General features: G+C 43.1%; 1 protein-coding gene across 2 annotated transcripts in view; it reads left to right on the top strand.

Annotated features, from left to right (window-relative positions):
* LOC145393865 (transducin beta-like protein 3) overlaps positions 1-22,004 on the top strand; it is a 341,771-nt gene that overhangs the window by 42,419 nt on the left and 277,348 nt on the right. The window lies entirely within an intron of this gene.

The raw sequence follows: 22,004 nt of genomic DNA, 5'->3' as shown, positions 1-22,004 counted from the left end.
GTGGCTTGCACTGCTATGAGCATCTGCTCTCGATCGGAGTTTGGCTGTGACTGTTGATGATGGCGGGGTAACAGAGTTGCCAGATCGCAACGGCCACATTACCAATCTCCTCAACTTTCATTACCAAATTTAACTTTTCATTACCAAATTCGTAAAGCTAGCATTTATTCTTCACTAATTATATATACAAGTGGAAATACATGTAATCACTCTCCTTATAATTAACACCATGTTGATTATTTTCACGCTATGTAGGGTAGCAGATTAATCAGAGAGAGCAAACAATCCACCATCTCCATCCTGTGTATCCTCATACATGTGAAAAATCCATTTGGTAATGCATTATTCTGATTCATTACCAAACGAATTTTTCATTACCAAATTGGCCCACACTTGGTAATGAAAAATACCAAATGGGAACCCTGACAGGGGAGGGGGGAGAGGGAGGAAGGAAGGGGTGAAGGGATCATGGTGTAACAGCTGTTCGGTGCCACGCGGCAATTTCACATTATGGGAGGGAATAAAGTCAGATTTTTTTCTAATTTTTTGCGTTTTTTTGCCCATTTTGGGAATATTGGATCCCAGGACGATTATCCGGTTAGTGGGGATGTTCGGATATTGGGCGTTCGGATATTAGAGGGATTACTGTACGGTATGTATATATATATATAATATCAGGCTTGGAGTAATTGTAATTGTAATTTAATTGAAATATAATTACAGGTAACTCGCACGGAACACGTGGGTTTCGTTCCTACGGTGCCGTGTTAGGTGTGAAATCGCGTATATTTAAACTACTCTGTATTTTGCTCCCTAGACCCCCCAAATGTGTTGTTTTGCTGTTATCTGTCACTGGTAATCACTAGAAAGCACTTTAAGTGGTTAGAAGGTTTATTTAATGTTATAACTCACAAATACAGTACTCCAGAGCAAAACTTCAACACACAAATACTGTACGTAAACACAAGGAAACATTCCGACGCCGATCATAGGTAATCTTATAAATCAGGTTAACTGGTACCAGTGCTTTAACTTACAAGTACATACCAGAACAGTACATATTTAACTTAGAAATGCAGTACTGTGATATCGAATGATTTCAGTAGTTAGGAATGGCTGGAAAAAAAAAATGTTATGAATACATTTTCACCTTTTTGATATATGTTTATGGTAGTTTCGAGTTATTTTTTACGTTATCGTTGTGCCCATGCTTGGAAAAGGAAGCGAAAGAGTTGAATTTTCAGTCCTAAATGAGAAAACTGCACGTCCTCCAAGGCTAGACTCTGCCACGGGAGAATAATGTGGAGGGTCAGTCCGATTAGCAATAAGGAAGTTGTGTCACAACTTCCAGCTCCCACACCATGAGAATGGCTAAAAATAGAATCTTAATGCAGTTTCAGAACTAACATTAAGTCTAGTTATTACGAATACAGATACAAAGCAGAAATAAATACGTTTACAGACGGGGAAAACGTACTTCTTCCGTCATAACATGTTCATCTTTATCATTTTACGTTCATCTTTATCATTTTACCTTGTTATTTTCGCAATATATATTGCTGTCTCGTAAACAGGGTGGTTGTTTGTGTTTTGCAAGGGAGGAAAAAGATTGTATTTTCTGTCTGGGTCGAGATAATGGGTGTAACTATGTGTGGTTAGGCATGGCCACGAGCGAAAAAATCGTACATCCATTCATCACGATAGCAGGTGGTGAACTGACAGATGATACATGAGAGGGTGAAGTCAAGGTCAGTCTCATGTCCCAGATTTTCGTTCACTTCCCGAAAGTTTTCACAGTTTTCTACAAGTTGCATTGCATCAAATGATCCAAACCATTACAGCAAACCTGAGCAAATAGGTAAAGATACCAAGACAAAAATGTATTTTTCTCTTATTATAAGTCTTTAACGAACAAACAAAAAAGGCAGTATTCCGACGCCGAGCATGGGTAATCATATAAATCAGGTTAACTGGTTACAAGGCTTTATTTAATGCTTTAATTGCTTACAAGTACATACCAGAACAGTAAATATTTAACTTACAAATACAGTTTGTACTGTAGAAAAGCAGTACAGTAAGAGTTTAACGAACAAACAAAAAAGGCAATATTCCGACGCCGATCATGGGCAATCATATAATTCGGGTTAACTGGTTACAAGGCTTTATTTAATGATTTAACTTTATTTAAGTGTTTACAAGTACAGTACATACGAGAACAGTAAATATTTAACTTACAAATACTGTACAGTACTGTGGAAAAAACGAACAAATAAAAAAGGCAATATTCTGACGCCTATCAGGTAAACTGGTTATAAGACTTTATTTCTTGCTTTAACGTTATTTAATAGTACTTTAAGTTGCACATAAACTTACCAGAACAGTACAGTACTGTAATTATTTAACTTACAAATACTGTGCTACTGTACTCGGGAATGTCTCACTCACTGAATAATTTCCCGCCTAGATCGTCACGTAATCAAAACAAACCGCACGCTTCAGTGACGTTCGAGGATTTGATCGTTCAAAGGCCTCTCCTGCGTTAATTTGTAGTTTTCATAATGGTTTTTTAATCTTACGTTGTCTTATATGTATCCCAGCCCTTACCGTGTATAATTGCGAGCGCGTTCCGTGAGATCGTGTTCCGTGCGAGTTACCTGTAATTACACATTTTTAAGATAATTGTAATTGTAATTCGTTATTTCTAATGATGTGTAATTATAATTGTAATTGTAATTGTGTTTTTAAGTAATATAGTAATTGTATTTGTAATTGTAATTGAACATTTGGGAGAAGAACAATTATAATTACATCACACAAATACTTTGATAAACGTATATAGTATGATATACTGAACAGAGAGAGAGAGAGAGAGAGAGAAGGGTGGATTTGCTCTGAAGTAAACATGTTACACGAGACTATTATTAGATGATACTAAAAAAAAAAAAAAAAAAAAAAAAAAAGTGTAGAAATGTTTTGAGTAATCTCCAATTTGTTAATTTTGTTTACCTGTGTATAAGTAATTGAAATATAGTTGAACACAAACTAGGTTGTAATTGTAATTGTAATTGTATTTGTCATTTTTTCCTTCCCTCTAATTGTATTTGTAACTGTAATGTAATAATGTGCAAGTAATTCTAATTGTAATTGTAATTGACTGAAAGCATATGTAATTACTCCAAGCCTGATATATATATATATATATATATATATATATATATACAGCAAGCACACCCCTAACGCGTGGGTTTTGTTCCTAACGTGGCGCGTTCGGCGCGAAACCGCGTAAGTTTTAACTACTTATTTTGCTCCCTAGATCTCCTAAACGTGGTCTTTTGCTGTTATCTGCCATTGGTAATCAATATGAAGCACTTTAAGTGGTTAGAAGGTTTATTTAATGTTATAACTTACAAATATAGTACTGCACAGCAAAACTTCAACATACAAATACCTAAACACAAGGCAACATTCCGATGCCGAAACCAGTCGGCGTCGGAATGTTGCCTTGTGTTTACGTATTGGTATGTTGAAGTTTTGCTGTGCAGTACTGTATTTGTAAGTTATAACATGAAATAAACCTTCTAACCACTTATATTGCTTCATAATAATTACCAATGGCAGATAACAGCAAAATACCACGTTTAGGGAGTCTAGGGAGCAAATTGGTTTCTGGACTATTCGCTGTCAAACCAGTTCACCATCACAACAATAACAAGACAACGTAGACTTTGATGGATCCCGCTGAAATATAGTTATTAAAGTATTGTATTGATTATTTAATAATAAGTATATTTATAAAAGTATTGATTAATTAATGTATTTATAGAATGACAGGGAATCATACAGGGTGCGAATTGTCCTGATGGGGAATCGTTCATGTTTTGATGGGGAATTGACATGATGACGAATTGTCTTAGAACCCACCAATCGTGTGTAATCTATAACTGGTCACATGGCTTTATTTAATGCTTTAACTTTCTTTAAGTGCTTTAACTTACAGGTGCATACCAGAATAGTAAATATTTAACTTACAAATACACTACTGTGGAAAAGCAGTACAGCAAATATTTAACAAACAAATAAAAAAGGTAATATTCTGACACCTATCAGAAAACTGGTTATAAGGCTTTATTTCTTGCTTGAACGTTATTTAATAATACTTTAACTTGCACATAAACTTACCAGAACAGTACTGTAAATATTTAACTTACAAATACAGCACTGAGGAAAAGCAGTACGGCGAATCACATCACGTGATCAAAACAAACCGTGCGTGCTGAGCTGATGTTCGAGGATTTGGCTTATCAAAGGCCTCTCTTGTGTAAATATATAGTTTTCGTAATGGTTCTTTAATCTTACGTTATCTTTTACATATCCCAGCACTAACCGTGTATAATTGCGAGCGCGTTGGGCGAGAATGTGTTCCGGGCGAGTGTACAGTAATCACTCCAATATCCGGATCAATAGAGCCATCGGTAGGTTCGGATATTGGTTTTGTCCGGATATTGGGCCCCAGCTTATGGACTTGTACTTACGGACCCTAACACAGAGAAACACCTATACAACTCCCTCCTGACATGCATAGCACCTATTTAACACCCAAATCACACCAATAAGGCACATAAATGACTGAAATAAATGCAATAGACACATAAAATGTGGGTTTAGAAGTATGTTCATACATTAATAAACATTCTGGTACTTATGGACTCTAACCGAACCTAACCTAACCGAACCTAACCGAACTCTGAAAAACACATTCCTACTGCACATGCATGAGGTAAGTTTAGTATGGAAAGAAGTAGAGTATGACACTTTCTGGTAAGTATAGTATGGGAAAAAATACAATATGAAACATTCTGGTAAATATAGTATGGAAAATAGTACAACATGAAACATTTTGGCTACTTACAGCAAGTCCCTGGCCACCTCGATGAATAACCGCCTCCTCTCGGACTCTGACAGTAAGAACGATTTCCTGAAGCACTTGCACTACACTCTTCCTGAAGTCTTGCACTGAACTTAGTCACTAACACACAGAAGTCCGTTCTTTTCACAGTGTTCACTTTAGTCCAAATAATGTTCCATTAAATTTAAGTGTTGCACATTAACTTTTCCCAAGCCATGGCGAAGAGCGTAGGTCTTGTCGCGGTGAGAGACAGGCGGGAAGTGGGGAGGATGCAGCGGCGCTCTATCGGACATCGGAGGAATGACGAACCAAAACAATGCTCTCACGCGGCGAACGCGGCAAGTTCAAATTACGGACGGCAAAAAATCGATTTTTTTTTCCAATTTTTTTGGATTTTCGGACCATTTTGGGAATGTTTGATCCCAGGACGATAAGGTTCGGTTAGTGGGGATGTTCGGTTATTGGGCGTCCGGATATTAGAGGGATTACTGTACTGTATATGTATATATATTCATCCATCCATCATCCAATCGTACATTGCCCCATGAGGAGCGTAGGAGCCCGGGGCTAAGCAGTTGGTCCCGACATTTAAGATGAGAGTGACCAGCCTCACTCATCTCTGAGTGGCATTACATGAGCAATCAACCCCAACCATCCCTTGGATATATGAGGCGTCTCGTGGATAAGGGACGAATGCGTCATTTTCTTACTTTTGAGTTAGGAGCGTTTAAAGTTCAGGTATAGGTGGCAGACATAGAATATTACAGAATAGCATGTTTTTATATATCATTAGAATTTTCTGGAAGAGGCAAATTTATACTGCAGGAAAATAAAAAACACACACACACACACACACACACACACACACACACACATACACATACACACACAGAGTAAAACACGCAGTGGTGTTTTTTCAGCATATAGTAATTATTGTTCAATCAACTTGAAATTCATTCCTGTATTAGATGTAAATGAAACTAAGATACTTTGAAAATTTCAGCCAAAAATTCCTATAATTAATATTTTTCCTATAATTATTAATTAAAAATTTTCATCTCCTTATCAGCAACAGGTTGTTTTATTGTGTGTATGATAACCATTATATTGTTAATGACTGACACAATGAAGTTGTAATACTCACCAACTATTTACAACTCCAACCGCACACCAAGATGAAGAGGGTTGGTAGTACTCGCCATGACACCGAGTAATTCACTCGTAAATCTCAAAGTAATGTGGAGTGTAAACAAAGCCAGGCTTCACTCACGTGCTTGGCGGGATGACTAGCGGGGGTGCTAGCGCGCGTCTGATTGGCTGAGAGGCGGCCCTTTAACTCTGACAGAGGTAGCCTCTCACCCATTGGCTGGGCCGTGTGCCGACATTCGCCCCTAACGCTCTGAAATCCCAGACCCTCCCCGCCCTCCTCCTCCCCTCCACATGTGGAAAACAAGGGAGATTGAACCTAGAATTCTGAATCCGCATGGGTCGGAATCGGAAAACGCTCTTCACCACAAGATTTTCAGTGCTTCCACCTAGCGGAAAACATGCATAACTCATTTTTGATGGGGGTGGCGCATTCGCCCCTTGTCCACGAGACGCCTCATATACCTTCACCAGTTCAATCCGATTGGAGCACAATAATTACTGACTAAACCATCACTCGCCAAAATTTGGTTATATGGTTACCCCCCAGCATAGTAAATGGTTTCCTGGTGTACAGGAAACCATTTGGCTTGTCACTCAGTGTAGAGTCACCCACAGGCAGAAGGAAGAGGAAAGAATGAAGGAAAGAAAGACAGAAGAGGAAGTGTAAAGTTACCCCTAGGCAGAAGGACAAGAAAAGAATGAAGTAAAGGAAAACGGAAGAGGATGGTAGGAATGGAGAGAGGAGAGGAAAGGGCAGACACCTGACAGCAGCACTACATCGAGTGAGTGGATGGTGAGCGCCCCCACCTACCACATTTTATATATATATATATATATATATATATATATATATATATATATATATATATATATATACATACATACACACACACACCACACAGGGAATATATATGTACTGTATATATGCATGTATATATATATATACAGTATATATATATATATATATATATACATACAGTACCCTCGCGTCCAACACACGTTAGTCCAGCACGATTCAGGTCCAGCACGGAGAGCAAATAATTAGTATTATTTAATACGATTTAATTACTGCAACACAAGTGTGTTAGCATAACACGCACAGAGCTCCGAGAAGTGGGCCAAATCCGCAGAGTTCAACTCTAGCACGATCACCCCCGGTCCAACACGGTCATACTGGACATTCCCATGATGATGATAGCCAATGAAAACTTCTGATCTAGTAGCCTTCCCTGCCTGCTATCGTGACGTGATCGTGATGCCGCCCAATTAAAAACGCTTCTGGTGTCACGTGATGTTTTGTTTAAATTTCTCCCGCCACAGCGCCACTCAGTCGCATAATTGCATTGGAAGGTGCTTTTTTCTTTGCTGCATTTTCTGCCCTTGTTACTGCATTTTACCCTGCTCTCGATGCCTAGGAAGCCTTCTGAGAACCCCAAGAAGCGTCGGCACCTCCCTCATGCTACCAAGCTAGAAAGCATCGAGAGGAAGAAGAAAGGGGAGAGGAAAGTTGACATTGCCAAGGCCTACGACATGAATGAAGCCAACGTGAGGATCATAATAAAAAACCAAGACAAGATCCTGGCAGCCGAAGGCTATCACACGGCACTTCATACCAGGTTTGCCGAGGATACGATGGTAAATCGGAACGGTAACGTGGTAAAATTGCCGACGATATCACGGGCATTTGGAATTCATCTGGATGGATTCCTGCCGAGGATACGACGGGCAAAACAGTGTGACCAAAACCCTGGCGACTCGACAGAGAATGTATCGTACTACAGCATTGAACATTTAGCCTGACACTGAATACATATTAATATTTTAGAATAAATATCAATCGTTTTGAAACCCTTCTCATCGGCATGTGTACCAGTTTATAAACAAAGTTGCTTCTCCTTATTCTCTACCGAGTCAGCGACAGTGATCACTTTCCACAGTCATGAGACGGGGCTCTGGGAACAGTGTGAGAAGCATGCCGTTTGCCGAGGATTATAGAGTGCTAGGACAGGCAGAAGCAGTACCTTCTATGGCTGTGGACGAAGATAGGGATTCTGAGTGTGATTTCGAAGGATTTATGAGGGAGGTTGAGGAGGAGCAACAGCCATTACCCGCTAGTGACGCCAGAAGCCATCCTCCGGGGACCCAGTAGGACTACCTACAGCCTTGGATACCACCTTCCATTCCCAGCAAGCCCACCAACACTATCTTAAAAGGTTAGTTATCATTCATAGCACAGTACCATTTATTATAATTACAGTAGTACCGATATATGTATAGGTATCGTTTTCGTTTTCGTTTTTAAAGGCTCCAACATGCTTGCATGTGTCGGCCTTGGTCACCTTATGGCGGCTCTCCATGCTGCACGATCCATTGCAGCCTCCCTGTTCAGTCCCTTAACCCTAAGGTCACACTTAATGACCTCGTCCCATGTCTTTCTCGGTCTACCCCTCATAACCCCACCCCCAATATTAACACTTTTCACCTTCCTCACCCAACTATCATCCCCCATCCTCTCCACATGTCCAAACCACCTCAATCTACCTCTCCTCATCACAACACCAATACACTCCAGTCCCATCCTACCTCTCAACTCTTCCATTGTAAACCCAGCTCCTCCAGGCCTTGGACGCAGGGACGCACTGCACATTCACCTAATCATTGTCATTTCTGTACGTCTGAGCCGGCGAATGTCTTCCTCCTTCACTGGCCAGGTCTCACTGCCATACAGCATTACACTCCTAACACACGCTGCATACAAAGACCCCTTAGCACGTAGGGAGAGCCCCCTCAATGTCAGGAGAGGCAAGAGCTCCCTGAACTTCTTCCAACCACTTCTCACCCTAGCCACAGAGCTAGCTCCAGCCCCACCTCCAGCACACAACATGTCTCCTAAATAACAAAACTCTTCCACACACTCAAGAGATTCACCAGCAAGTTCAATTCTTTCACGTCTGACGATCTCCACCTGCTCACCCCGGCATGCCGTACACATAAAATCAGCATTATCTCGCAGTCTACCTCTGATACCACTACATCTCTTATGCACCCATTTATCACACACACCGCACAAGATGGAATTACTTCCCACGCCCTTGTGGCAAACTGCACATGGCCACTCTCCCTCGTCTTTGACAGTACCGCCACCAACCCTAGATATCATCACTTTTGTTTTATCTGCATTTACCCTTAAACCCTTTTCCCCATACCATCTCTCCACTTCCTAAACCTTTCCTCCGCCTCCCTTTCATTCTCTGCAATCAACACCAAATCATCAGCATACAACAACTCCCACGGGAGTCCGTTTCTAAAGTCACGTGAAAGGGCTTCAAGTACCATGATAAACAACATGGGACTCAAGACTGACCCCTGATGCACACCAACATTCACGGAAAACTCATCACTCAAATCTCCATTCACTCTCACCTGGGTGTGAGCACCCACATACATGGCCATAACCACCCTAACCAGCCACTCCTCCAAGCCAAGCTTTCTCATTGCCCACTTCACCACCTCTCTAGGGACTCTGTCAAAGGCCTTTTCCAAATCAACAAAAACAAAATAAAGATCCCTTCTCCTACCAATATATTTTTCCTGAAGCTGTCGAACAATGAATATGGCATCAGTGGTCCCCCTACCTGGCATAAACCCAAACTGCATCTCATCAATATTCACTCTTTCTCTAATCATACCTTCTAAAACTCTCTCCATTACCTTCATTATCTGATCTAAAAGCTTTATACCTCTATAATTCCCTCTTTCCAGGGCATCACCCTTCCCTTTATAAACATTTACAATTACACTCTTCAGCCAATCATCTGGGACAACACACTCATAAATAATCCTATTTATCAGGTCAGTGACTAAACTCACCCCTATATCGCCTGAGGCCTTCAACATTTCGGCAGTCAACCCAGACACACCTGCTGCCTTCCCCACCCTCATCCTGCCTATTGCCTCACTCACAGTAGCAGTATCAATCAAAGGCCAAGGGCCAGACACTGGATCTGCTGGCTCCAAACCTTCCCTGTCCCAGTCAAACTCCTCATTCAACAACCGGTTATAATGCTCTCTCCATGCATCTTTAATATCCTCACTGTTCACCACTACCCTTCCTTCATCATTCTTCACACACTGCTCACCTATGATATCCCGATTATCCCTCTTCACCTGACCTGCCACCCTAAATATATTTTTCCTTTCCCCATGATTTAGGTTATCAAGTAATTGTCTCTGTGACTCAGACTTTGCCCTGTATACCTCTCTCCTAGCCCTACGCTTGGCAGCCAAATATTCCTCTTTGCTACCACCCTTCTTCCATTCCCGGAAAAGCCTTCTTTTCTCCTTAATTGCAGCTTCTACACCCTCATCCCACCACCAAGTTACTTTATGTCTTGGTGGTCCTCTTGTCCAGCCGCATGTTACATCAGTAACTCTCAAGAAATTGTTCTTGAGGGCTCTGTACTGTTCATTAACGCCTCTGTCTACAGCTCCCTGTTCAGCCACCACTCTCCTCAACTCGCTATAGAAGGCATCCCTTACTACTTGGTTTTTCAGCTTCCATATTTTCCTCCTAGGTACATAAGTCCTCTTTTTCATCATTTGTTCTTTAAGCACCATATCACAAATCAATAGTTTGTGCTGCTGCACACACTCCTCACTTCCTATAATTTTTACATCCCTCACTAACCTCCTATCGGCCCTCCTAACCAGAAAATAATCTATCTGACTGCTATTTCCCCCAGACTCATACGTAATTAACCTACTGTCTCTTTTCCTAAAATATGTGTTGCACACAATCATGTCCGTTGCCTCCCCAAACTCGAGTATCCTTTCCCCTTCTGCATTCCTCAGACCATATGCACATCCCCCATGCACTCCTTCATAACCTTGGGCTGCTTCACCTACATGACCATTTAAGTCCCCTCCCAAAATCACTATCTCATCATCCCGCATACCACCCACTACACGTATTAAATCATCCCAAAATCTATCTTTCTCTGATTCATCCAATCCTGCCTGTGGAGCATATGCCGATATAATCACAGCTATCTTTCTTCCCAACAGAATTTTCACAACCAATATCCTATCGCTTACTCTCAAAACATTCATAACATATTCCACCCATTTCTCTGCAACCATCACACCAACACCTCCATATCCGTCTGTCCTCCCCTGCCAAAACAACTTATAGCAACAGTCCTTCCCAACAATCTTTCTGGCTGATCCACCCCTGTACCGGACTTCCTGCAAACACGCCACGTCCACCCACCTCCTACTGAATGCCTCAGCGACTTCCCCTGCTCTTCCTCTCAAACTTCCCACATTCCATGAACCCACCCTCATCCCCATGGGTGATTTACTGTCCTCAGGCTTGCTTTGAAACCTTTTCTGTTTTGTCATCTTCAGTATTAATAAATGGGGACAGACACAGCACAGGTCCCACTCACTGCACAGTCCCAGGTCCAGGCAATGGATCTGGGACCCCTAGCCCACCAGCTTACCAGTGGCTGTGGTAGTTGCCTCGGGGCACCCTGCCAGGACAGCTGCAGGGACACCCTCCAAGCGCGTCTTGGCACTGCAACTATCCCGCCATTATACACCCACTGATAGGGCAGCCTCCTGGGATGCTACTCCCAGGTTCGGGCCCGTCTCTATTGGGCGGAAGCGGCAGCCTGGGAACCGCAATGCCCTGTACCCTCTAGCACAGGCCCGAGCCCCATCTCGCCCTGGACCCATGATCTATGCCGGCGGAACCCCCGCCACGCCTCCCCCCAGAAGTCCGCCACTAGGTAGCGGGGACAAAGTTTTCTGGCCGCATGCCCTTGCTGGCGCCAACCCCTGTAACGTAGTGGGATACGTTGTGTGAAATGTAAAGTGCATGTGGTTTAGTGCATAGATAGTTAGAGGAAATGTTTGGGAGAGTATGCTGGTCTACTCTCCATGTTACTGTCACACTGAAAAGGTCAGCAAAGGGGGATGGTTAGATAGCTAGTGAGACAGGAGCTCCAGCTCTCCCTATCACCAGCATTCCCATTCCCCTCGGGAGTACTACCCTGTTCAGCCCGTGCTACGGCCTCCTCCCGTATATGGTAGGTATTTAGGGTGACTTTTCCTAGGGTTGCTGACATAATTCATTTTTCCCCATAAGCTCTGTTTTTAGTCCAACACGTGACCCATGCACGACAATATTACCGTGTTGGATGCGAGGGTACTGTGTATATATATGTATATATATATATATATATATATATATATATATATATATATATATGTACAGTAGGGCCCCCATTTATGTGACAGTTTGGTGGACAAATAAGCACACATAAATGGAACCACAGGCTTTATGGCGAAAATGGAGTTTGGTGGACAGACGATCTCCACTTTAGGGGTTAGACTTATGATTACCTATTAAATGCACACTCACATGGACATTAATACTCCTCCACCAATCAAATGGCGTGAGCGGCGGAATACCACCCAACTTTGAAACTGACTCACAAGCGGTGCAGTAGCTACGCACAGCCAACTGGTGGCAATGCCACACATCCACTAGTGATGGGCGATACTCACTTTTTCCGGTAATTGATTATTTTCGATTACTTTTACCTTAAAACAGATATTAAATGAATATATTGGTAGAGAATAAAGTATAAAATTTTATGATCTTCGGTGAACTCTCTCTCAGCCTGGCGCCAGCCAAGCTACCACAGCTTCACATAAAATGATGGAGTGCACTCATAATTGCATTTCTCCCCGAATTTAGGCCACTATGTGTAGCGAGCCGCATAAAATGAGTTAATTTCCCATAAACTGATATTTATTTAATGAATATTTTGCCGGTCACATAAAAGGAGGAATGCATAAACTGAACATGCAAAAATGGGGGCCCTACTGTGTATATATATATATATATATATATATATATATATATATATATATATATACAGTGCTCGACAAAAGTATTGGGCGCCTATGTCAAGGCGCGCAATACTTTTGGTGAAAAAAGAATCACCCTTTTTTGGGAGAAAAAATTTAGCCAGAAGTTTTGGGCGCTAACATGACGTCACGGCAGCCTGAGGCCATACTGCGCACTGGTTGGCTGGTGCCTCAGTTGCCTGCGGGCTGTGAGAGAGAGGAGAACCTGGCCGCTTGCCCCTCTCTTGTTGCGCCATTTTTTACCTAGTGAACCGCAGTGTTTTGGCTTTCGCTACTTTAATATGGCCCCTACCCGTGAACTGTCTGATAAAATAATATCATAGATCGTTGCTCTAAAGGAGGCAGGCCACCCCACGAAGGAAGTTAGTGATTTGGTTGGTGTTGCTCGGTCAACAGTACTGAGGTGCTGTGCCCGTTACAGAGTGGAAAACAGTGGCGACATCCCTACCAAGAAACCACGGTCTGGTAGGCCTAGGAAAACCTCCCCGAGGTCTGTTAATGTGCTCAAACATGCAGTGGAGTCTTATCCTCATGTGACTGCAAGGGGAATTAAGGAGAGCAACCCGGAAGTGTTTGGCGAGGTTTCAGTGTGCACTGTTTCTTGAAGATTCCATGAACTTGGTTACACAAGCCACAGGCCTGTGAGAAAGCCTCTTCTTACACGTAACCAGCGACTTCATAGGCTTGCCTAAGCTAACAAGTACCATACCTGAGATGAGGAGCAATTGTTGTCAGTGTTGTGATCTGATGAGGCAGCGTTTACTGTTAGGTGTAATCGAGGAGTGCGAGTGTACCGGCGCAGAGGTAGTGACCCGCTTGACCCCCGTTACGTGGAAAGCACAGTTAAACACCCTGATTCACTAATGGTATGGGGTTGTTTCTCTGGTAAGGGGTTGGGGAAGCTTGTTGTGCTTCCCAGGAACTGCAGAGTGAATCAGGACGTTTACCTGGACCTGCTTTGTGATCATTTACCTGAGTCCTTCGAGCTCATAGGTGCACGAGTGTTTCAGCAGGACGGTGCACCAGCTCATAAAGCCAAATCTGTCACCAACTGGCTTCATGACTGCGAGGTCTCCTTCATGAAAGACTGGCCAGGCAACAGCCCAGACCTCAACCCGATAGAAAACCTCTGGTACCTCGTAAAGGAAAATCTCCAAGGGAAGGACGTGAGCTCTCTGCCTAAGCTGGAAGCAGCCATTCGTGAGTCCTGGGCAAGTATATCACCCCAGCACCTCAGGAACCTGGCCCTTTCACTTCCATGACATCTCAGGTCCTTGAAGAAGTGCAAAGGATACTCTGCCAAGCATTAAAGGTAATTACAGGCAAGCCCTTAATTCACGCGAGAGTTAGGTTCCCAGACCCTTCGCGTATGTGGTAAATTCGCGTATATGTTTTGCCCTTGTGTGCACATAATTACGCGTGTCTATACGTATATTACATCTGAATAATACTGTTTATGCACTACATACACCTTATAAACTAGCATAAAGTATTAAAAACAACAAAAATATAAGAAATTTAAAACTGAAACCTGACAAGCACAGGCGTAGGTGGAGACACTTCAGCAGTCTGGTGCACTAGCCCTCACTGTATGCTACATTCTGCCTTCTTTATTGTATGAACAGTTGACTCATTCACCCCAAACATGCGGTTCCAAGACAGTTCACAGGCGTAGGTGAAGACACTTCAGCACAGTCTGGTGCACTAGCCCTCACTGTCTCCCGTATGCTACGTTCTCCTTCTTTATTGTATGAACAGTTGACTCACCCCAAATATACGGTTCTGAGACAATTCACCATCAAGTCAATTCACCGTCAAAACATGGACAATTCCCCGTCATTCTATTAATATACTTATTATTGATTAATTAATACTTTAATAACTAATTTTCAGGGGGATTTTATAACTCATATAAGTAAAAAACTAGTGTACTGTACTTGCTAAATAAACTGGTATGTAAATAAATGACGGGGAATCGTCCTGACGGAGAATTGTCGCCGACATTCCACCCTGAAGTTTGTCCAACACTTTAACTTTGTCAGTGACACCACTTTACCAGCCCGCTTTGGTGTGTTACCACATGCATCACTAGCACTATGCTTAGGCCCCATGTTGGCAGACAAGGCAAGCAATCACTGGAAGGCAGAAAAATAAGCCACAAATAACGATTCTCGATCTCGAGTCACGCATGATTCAACCGTCGGATTCAAACTGACTGTGTGGTGCGTGGTAGACCGACCTCCCAGGCTCCCACACACACATACACACACACATACATATATGTGTGCACACGGGCAGCAGGTAGGCATTTTTTATATTTTATTTATTTCTCTTGTATATTGAAGTTACTTATTTGAATACTATAATTTTGTTTTAATTATTGTACAAAAAATTTGTGGATAACCAAAATCGCATGAAAAAAGTTCGCGTGAATTAAGGGATAACCTGTATAATGCATTATTTACATGCTTTTTCAGTGTTGAAAGGTTTGTTTTGTTGGGGGGGCACCGGGCGCCACAAATTTCTGTAGAACACTGTATATATATATATATATATGTGTGTGTGTGTGTAAGCTACCGCAAATTGACTGAGGACCTCCCCCCACAAGGTATTAAAGTAATCCAAGGACATTTCTTTGTACCAAACATTTATCAGCTCAGTCTTGAGGTTCTCCAGATTGGGTGTCTTCTCTGCCATGATTTTCTTCATCTTTGCCCAGCAGTTTTCTATCAGATTTCTATCTGGACTGTTTCCAGGCCAGTCGAGGACCTGAATCCAATTATCCTGAAGCCGTTTTATCACCTTTCTTGACTTGTGACATTGAGCTGAATCGTGCATGAAAAAGTTGCACCCATGAATAACAAAAAAGTTTAACAAATGATCTTTCAGAACTTGAATGTACTGACCACCATTCATCATAAAGTTCTTAGGAAGAAAGTAGAGGCCTGCTGTTCCCATTTCACCTGAGAAACACCCTCATACCATTACTGATTGTGGGTGCTTAACAGTGGGCACCATGTAAGCAGGGTCATATCAGCTGCGGGAGGCAGGGCGATGAACCATGGCAGAACGCACCTGGAACACTTGAAATGTGCTCTCATCAGAAAACATAACTTTTCTCCACTCATCCGATATCCAGTGTGCATACTTCTTGGCAAACTGAATGTGCTGCTTCTTCATGCAGTCAGTGAGAATCGGTTTCTAGGCTGCGGTGTGGCATGGCAAACCCGGCTTCTGCAAGCGGTTTTGCGTAGTTCGAATTGAGATGTCTTGTAACAGCTGGGGATGCATTCTCTTCAATTCTGCTGCTGTCATATGAGCATTCTTGATTATTTCTCTCTTCAGAAGCGTATCTAAACCTCTGGAACTTGTCCTTTTCTTTCCACCACCATGCTTGTGCTTTGGTATGACATCAGGTGGCAGGTCGCACGCTGCAGCAAGAATCTTCATGATGGTTGACTTTGTGTGGCCAGTACTTTCACAGATTGTGTTGATATGGACATTATCCTGCCTCCGTGCAATGGTATGGACCCTCTCATCCCTTGAGCAGTACTTTCCAGGCATGACAACTCGACTCTAGGAAAATAACAGGGCAAACACTATTGCATACGAAAAGGGAGGGAGGTGCAAGCTCGGAGCAACAGGAACATATACACTCCCACTCTTGCTTCTGTGCAAGCACTGATGTGCTGAGTGTTTCACCACCTCCTGCCAACACCAGAGGAATTGCCAGTTACTTCTTGCCCCCAAAATTCACTTGGTAGAGGTGGAAACACAAAGCTAAGACAGACAACTCTCCCATAGCAATTCTGTGTGTAGGTCCTAAGTCAGTTTGCGGTGGGTGTATATATACAGATATATATATATATATATATATATATATATATATATATATATATATATATATATATACATATATACATATATATATATATATAAACAGCAATCACTCTAATATCCGGACGCCCAATATCCGAACATCCCCACTATCCGGACATAAGAATGTTTCATACTGTACTTTTTTCCATGCTATACTTACCTCACTTCACTCTTTAATGTCCTTTATTGGTGTGAATAGGGTGTTAGGAGCTATGCATGTGCAGTAGGAATGTGTTTTTCTGAATTATGCTAGGTTAGGGTCCATAAGTACCAGTCCAGGAGCCAGTCACCAGAATGTTTATTATTGTATGAACCTACTTCTAAACCCTCATTTTATGTTTCTTTTGCATTTATTTCAGTCATTTATGTGCCTCATTGGTGTGATTTGGGTCTTAAATGGGTGCTATGCATGTCCAGAGGGAGTTGTATAGGTGTTTCTCTGAGTTAGGGTCCATAAGTACAAGTCCATAAGCTGGGGCCCAATATCCGGACAGAACCAATATCCGGACCTACCAATGGCTCTATTACGTCGGATATTGGAGTGACTACTGTATATATATATATATATATATATATATATATATATATATATATACAGTGCTCGTCAGAAGTATCGAGCGCCCATGGCAGGGCACGCAGTAGTTTTGGCGAAAAAAGAATCACCCATTTTTGGAACTAAAAATTGAGCCAGATTTTTGGGGCGCTAGCAGGACGTCACGGGAGCTTGAGGCCTTACTGTGCGCTGGTTGGCTCCCGCCTTGGTTGCCTACGGGCTGTGTGAGAGAGAGGAACTCCACCATGTCTCCCTTTCTTCTTGCGCCATTTTTTACCTAGTGTCCCGCAGTGTTTTGGCTTTTGCCACTTTGTTATGGCCCTTACCCGTGAACTTTTGAGTGAAATCATATCCCAGATCATTGCTCTAAAGGAGGCAGGCCACCCAACAAAGGAAGTTAGTGATTTGGTTGGTGTGGCTCGGTCGACAGTGCGTAGGTGGTGTGCCTGTTTTCGAGTGGAAAATTAGTGGTGATGTGCCCACAAAGAAACCGTGGTCTGGTAGGCCCAGGAAAACTTCCCCGAGGTCTGTTAATGATTTAAAACATGCAGTGGAGTCTAATCCTTGTGTGAGTGCAAGGAAAATTAAGGAGAGCAACCCGGAAGTGTTTGGTGAGGTTTCTGTGCCACCGTGTCTCAAAGAGTCCATGAACTTGGTTACACAAGTCACAGGCCTGTGAGAAAGCCTCTTCTTACACATTACCAGCGACTTTGTAGGCTTGCCTTTGCTAACAAGTACCTTAACTGGGGTGAGGAGCAATGGTTGTCAGTGTTGTGGCCTGATGAGGCAATGTTTAGTGTTACCTGTAATCAAGGAGCACGCATGTACCGGCGCAAAGGTAGTGACCCGCTTGACCCCCGTTACGTGGAGAGCACAGTTAAACACCCTGATTCACTTATGGTATGGGGTTGTTTCTCTTGTAAAGGTTTGGGGAAGCTTGTTGTGCTTCCCAAGAACTGCAGAGGGAATAAGGACTTTTATCTGGAGCTTCTTTGTGATCATTTACCTGAGTCCTTCGAGCTCACAGGTGCACGAGTGTTTCAGCAGGATGATGCACCTGCTCATCAAGCCAAATCGGTCACCAATTGGCTTCGTGACTGCGAGGTATCATTCATGAAAGACTGGCCAGGCAATAGCCCAGACCTCAACCTGATAGAAAACCTCTGGTAACTCGTAAAGAAGACTCTCCAAGGGAAGGACATGAGCTCACTGCCTAAGCTGAAAGCAGCCATTCGTGACTCCTGGGACAAAGTACCACTCCAGCACCTCAGGAACCTGGCCCTTTCACTTCCATGACGTCTCAGGTCCGTGAAGAAGCGTAAAGGATACCCTACCAAGCATTAAAGGTAAATAAAATGCATTATTTATATGTTTTTTTCAATGTTGAAAGGTTTGTTTCGTAGGAGGGATGCAGGGCGCTCGATACTTCTGACGAGCACGGTGTATATATGTATATGTATATATATATATTCATTCATGAGTTTATGAAATTGCATTCATGAATTGCCTCACAGGCCTGATCAAATTATCTTGCGGGCCTTGCGGGCCTTATACTGCCTGGAGGCTGGACGTTCCCCACCCCCGACATACAGGCATTCCTGTCAGTGATGCAGGTTGAAAGGGATGTCATGGAAGGTTCCAAGGTGAAGTGAGAGAGATAAACCGAGGATATAGTGGAAGGGCAGGGTGAGGAAGCACCCCCTTTTTTTTAAATGTGTCTGACTCTGGGCATAGGCTTCACAGCCTGCTCTCAAGGCCCAGTAGTCTTCCTACATGCCATTCGCCTCTACATGTCACTACTTTGGCGCTAACACCCACCGTCCACATTGAATACATGCTAGGGCTGTCTCATACAGGACTGGTGTATTGGTATTAGTGGAGGTATTTTTACGACATGTCGGCTGGTCTTCTGGTAGATCAGTAAAGTCTGATTTTTAAGAAATTCAAATCCTTAAACTGTTCCCTGCCCCAGCCGGGATTTGAACCTGGGTCCGGTAGGACAGCAGGCCACCTGTCAACCGATTGAGCCACCGCCTCCCCCTATGAGCGTATTGCTTTGAGATGGAACAAGGCAGGCTGTTAATGGAAGACAGGGCAATGTGGAAGTGATTTTTTTGTGATGCTAACTTCTGGGATTAAAGGTATAAGATAGGTAGGTCGAAGAGTTAAGGCATGAAGAGAGCATTGAAATGGGAAAGTGCATGGCATTATGGGTCACCTACAGTAATTTGGGAATGGTTTGATGCCTCCCAGAAGGTGTTTTCATGGATCTGTCCAACTCTACTCATTGATTTCAAACTGCAAACTGCATTTATGGTATTCTCTGGCTGTGTAGCAGTGGTGGGGATTATGATTTTTATCATTGTGTAAAATCTGATGGCAGTAGCTAAAACCATAAAATGAGGGAGCACTGTGCAAAACCTGAATTCTTTTTATCTCACAGTGTATCTTGAATTCCTAAAAATAAACTAAAAATTCTTAGAAAGTTTTCAACATTTGGCCAGTAGATTTCATCAAGAACTAATCCTGATGGCTGGCTAATTATTTGGCTAATTTTTGGACCCTAAACATCACTAGATAGTACTTGTAGTACTTTATTATGCCTCTCTTAGATTAACAGCAGTTTGTTGATCACGAGCAGTAGTAAGATGCATACTGAGAATGCTGTGCTAATCTCAGGTATACAGCTATACAGCAGCCCCTCGTTATATAATGAACCAGTATTCGGTGATGTGTTTATACCATGATGAAAAAGTTAGGAATCTTTTTTGTTATGTAGTAGCACTTTTGCCCATACTGGTCAGTCTGGGATCACTGTTTTTGCTTGGATGACCACCAACATTCAAGCTTACAGTCATTTGTTTATTCGAAGATGGTCTCTGAACTTGTCACTATTGGGTGTGTTTGTGTCACTGATGGAACAGTAGTGTACAGCAAGTGCTTTGCAGTGAAGTGAAATAACCACTAGTTTAGGTGAGTTGGAAACTTGCTTGTAGACTTTGTTGAATAAATGCCTCTTAGCCAAAATGTAATCCAATTGATCCCATGTTATAGTTGATTGTACAGTGAGTCCTTGAAATACGATAACTCAAAGTACGAATTTCCGATGGTATGAAAGCGATGAATGTAGGACAAATTCCACAATATGAAAGTATCCGTCTCGATGGTACGAAAAGAGATACGAGAGGAAATATGAAAAATTCAAAATGGGCGCGCTGCACAGCACCGCGCTCGCTTGCAGCGAGAAAATGAACTAACCCCTCTCTGGTAAACACATTTTTGCACACTTCCCAGTCGAGTCACATCTGTCCTCTCCTCTCAGCTTCGCTGTACGTTACGCAGTTTTTTGTTGTTCTTCCTGTTTTCTTACTTTCACCATGCCTCCCAAGTGCCCTGCATCATCTTCAGCATCCAGGGAACCAGCTGCCAAGAAGAAACAACACCTTACCCTGACTCTGGAGAGGAAATTGGAAATTATTAGGGTCCACCATGTGACTTAGCACCATATCAACGACACGAATCTCCAGCTGCAGCACAGGTCTGTATTTAACTGTACATTGTACTAATACTGCAGTAATTAGTTGTATGTTTTATTTTTTAATGTCTGTACAATTGTACATTACTGTATGTGTGTATTGCATACTTCTAAATAGGAGGGGTAAAGTTTCAGTGGGGGTCCAATGGGATCCTGGAACGCATCCCCCCCTTTATATGTACAGTATATTTCAGTGGGGAAAATCGTTCCTATATACGAAATTTCGAATTACAAAAGTTTTTTTTGGGTCCCTATCCCTTTCATATTTCAAGGACTCTTTGTATATGATAGACTGTTTTGTGACAGATTTTTCAAATTAATCCCCATCTTAAAGCGAGGGCAAGCTGTAGCTTGATGCTCACCAGGTATGGCGTTTATCCCTGAAGTATGTTTAACAGTTTTTTAAAAATCAGCTTTAATAACAGATTCTACACTTGAAAGTCTGCAAGCTTTAACCATGGTAGTTAACCCCTGAAAGACGGGTGTCCGCATATGCTGTCCAAGGGTACTAGGACCAAAAAGATGGGTGTCTGCATATGCAGTCACCCCCCGCCCTCCCAAACCCACCCCACGCTCCCCATCCACCTAACACCATACCCACACACCACCCGCCACCAACCCCCACCCTCACCCCCCCACCCTCATCCCCTGCTCTCCCCCCACCACCCACCACCACCCCACCCCCAAACCCCCACTGCCCCCCAACTCCCCCCACCATCCCCCCAGTACCCCCCACTGCTCCCTACCACCCCTAACCCTCACCCTCCCACCACCCCTACCCTCCTCACCCCCACCCCCATCCCCCATGCCCTGCACAACCCCCAATCCCCCCATCCACTCCCCCACCATCCCCCACTCCCTTTACCATCCACCCACCACCCCCTACCACCCACCACTATCCCTCACCACCCACCACCCCTTATCCTCCACCCCCCCAACCCCATACCCTCCTCCATCCCCACCCCCCACACCCCCATCCCCCAAACCCCCCCACATGCCCCAAACTACCCCATCCCTCCATCCCCCCCCTGACCCTTTTACCCCCT

Source organism: Coenobita brevimanus, chromosome 25, assembly GCF_032717465.1.
Source record: "Coenobita brevimanus isolate Jiangsu-jjx chromosome 25, ASM3271746v2, whole genome shotgun sequence".
NCBI classification, from domain to species: Eukaryota; Metazoa; Arthropoda; class Malacostraca; order Decapoda; family Coenobitidae; genus Coenobita; species Coenobita brevimanus.
Note: the sequence above shows the minus strand (reverse complement) of the source record. Positions and strands in the feature narration are given on the sequence as shown.